The following is a 2378-nucleotide window of genomic DNA, read 5'->3' on the forward strand; positions in this document are numbered from 1 at the left end:
CAATACCCTATATATTTTTCCAGGTTCTGAGTCCATTGTCCTTAGGTTGCTGATGCCTGAACTGCAAGAAGATGGGGTGGAGGTATCTCAAAACATTGATTTTTCATCCTCTCTTTACCGTTGATATTGGTAAATTATAGGCATGTCTGTTTCACCTTCAAGCAGAAACATAGCAGTGGGGAAAAGAAATGTAGGACTTGTTTTTCTGACGGGAACTTCGTTGGGAAGTCATGCTATGAATCAGATTCTGTTCCTTATTGGAAAGCTAGGCTCAGGATTTCAAAGTGAAGCATTCAACAATCAGCAAATGACAAAGGCAAAGTAGCAAGTGTAACCTTACCCTGCACCATCTGTGCAATATGAGGCATGGTGTAATTTGCAAGTGTCCTTAAGTAACTTAGCAATGTCAGTCCCACTGTCTGCTAGCTGCTTTTGAAATTCCATGTATAATCTTTAATTGCATAATTGCATATTGACTTTTTTCCAGAGGATGTCTGCCTCATTCAAAGACCAAGATGAGAAGTACTCAGTGAATGAGGCAGCTGTTCAATTTTAATTTTTACTTCCATTGTTCAGTGGTTGACCCCAGGTTTCATACACTGCACAGTATCCATATCCTTCCCTGAATGAGGATTTTTTCCCCAATTTCTTATTTATGGCTTTTCTGGGGTGTTCAGCACAAACATCATGACACACATCCTTATTGCCTCCCTGAGAAATGGGCATTGTTATTTCTGTTTCATATGCTCAAAATAGAGGTCTAGGGAGTTTTGGTGATTAGTGTCACAGAGGAAGCCTGTATCATATGCAGCTACATAATCCAGATCTCCTTTATCTCAGTCTAGTACCTTAGTGACAAGATCACCTCTTCTTCACCATGGTCAGCATTTGAAGGAGTATGCTCTACACTACTCAGTGTATGCAATCAGTGAGCCCATCTTATTCCATGTGTACCTTTCTATATAGTATAGAAAGGGGTTTGACCTCCCCCATAGGATATACGAAAATTTGGGCCTAATATAGAAACCTTTTTATTTTAAACAACTCAAAAACTGCAATTCTACTCCATGGTATTATGTATACATGTGTACACCTATTGGGATCTTGAGGGGTGACAGGGTGGAAACTTTTAGGGTGATTGTACACGTGCTCCAACACATTCTAATTAGAACACTCTAGCATTGTTGTAGTGTCACGTGTATAAGTCCCCACAGGTTTAAAATGGCTGCCTGGGTGCTTTAACTAAAGTTTGTCAAATGAGCTTTAGATAAAGCATCCCACAACCATTTTTAATTGTGTGGGGGCTTAATACACGTGACGCTGCAGCGTTTTAATTAGAATGGCTCTCTAAGAGCCGCCCTAATTAAAATGCCTGTAGACTTGTGGATGCTTGCTTCAATGTGCTGTAATTACAGCATAGCAGAGCAGACTCAGTTGAGTTTGCTGGAGTGCGCGTGCTCCAGCAGGCTTGGCATCTCTTGTATTCAGTGTCCCTATGCTTCAAAATGGTGGCAGGTGCTCATCAAATGCCATTTTGAAGCATGGGATGCTGAATAGGCCCCAGCTTTAATTTGTGCTGGGGGAAGGACCCTAAGATGATGGACGTGTAGAAACCTTTATTCCGATGTAGACAGCTCTCTTCCCGAGGGGAGTCAGGGCCCTTGGGCCACCATGTACTCGGCCCCTCTTCACGAGATGCTCAGGTGCTTTTAATTGGAGTAGTTCCTGAGAGCCACTCGAATTAAAGTACCCTCCCCCCCACCCCTGGAACAGGTGCAAAGATGCCCTTAGAGACTTAACTTATTCAGAGAGGCAGATGCTTTCATAGGTGAATGCCTACTTCATCAGATGCTATGAATGAATTTACAGAGACATGGGGTACTAAATAGAAAGGCATAAAGTAATTTAAATACAAAGTATGGGTGGGGGAGTACTGCTGAGAGGGGCAAAGGTATGGTGAAGGGATCAAAAGGGATAAACAAAACCATTAACCCATTGAGGGACATCAGGGTTATAAAAGCAAGTCCAAGCAACTGGATAAGGATCCAGAGACTCCAAGATCATGCTTAACACAATCCAGTCTGTGGATATGTTCATGTTCCAAAATCTTGTGTTCAAGTTGGCTTTTAAAATGTTACCGTTTTAAGAACAGCTATTCTGAGGTCAGCAATGAAATATCCAGGGAGGTTAAAGTGTTTTGCGACAAGTTTTTGTGTCTGTCTGGCATTGATGTCAGATTGTGATCCATTCACTTTTTTATGTAGACACCAATGTAGACAGCAGCAGGACAGTGTTAGGAGGTGATGGCATATACAACATTGTAGAGGAGCAGGTGAATGAACCCCAGATATTACAATCAGTGTTGTTTGGTCAAGTGC

The sequence above is a fragment of the Crocodylus porosus genome, unplaced genomic scaffold (genome assembly GCF_001723895.1).
Source record: "Crocodylus porosus isolate Cpor-Errol unplaced genomic scaffold, CroPor_comp1, whole genome shotgun sequence".
Taxonomy (NCBI): domain Eukaryota; kingdom Metazoa; phylum Chordata; order Crocodylia; family Crocodylidae; genus Crocodylus; species Crocodylus porosus.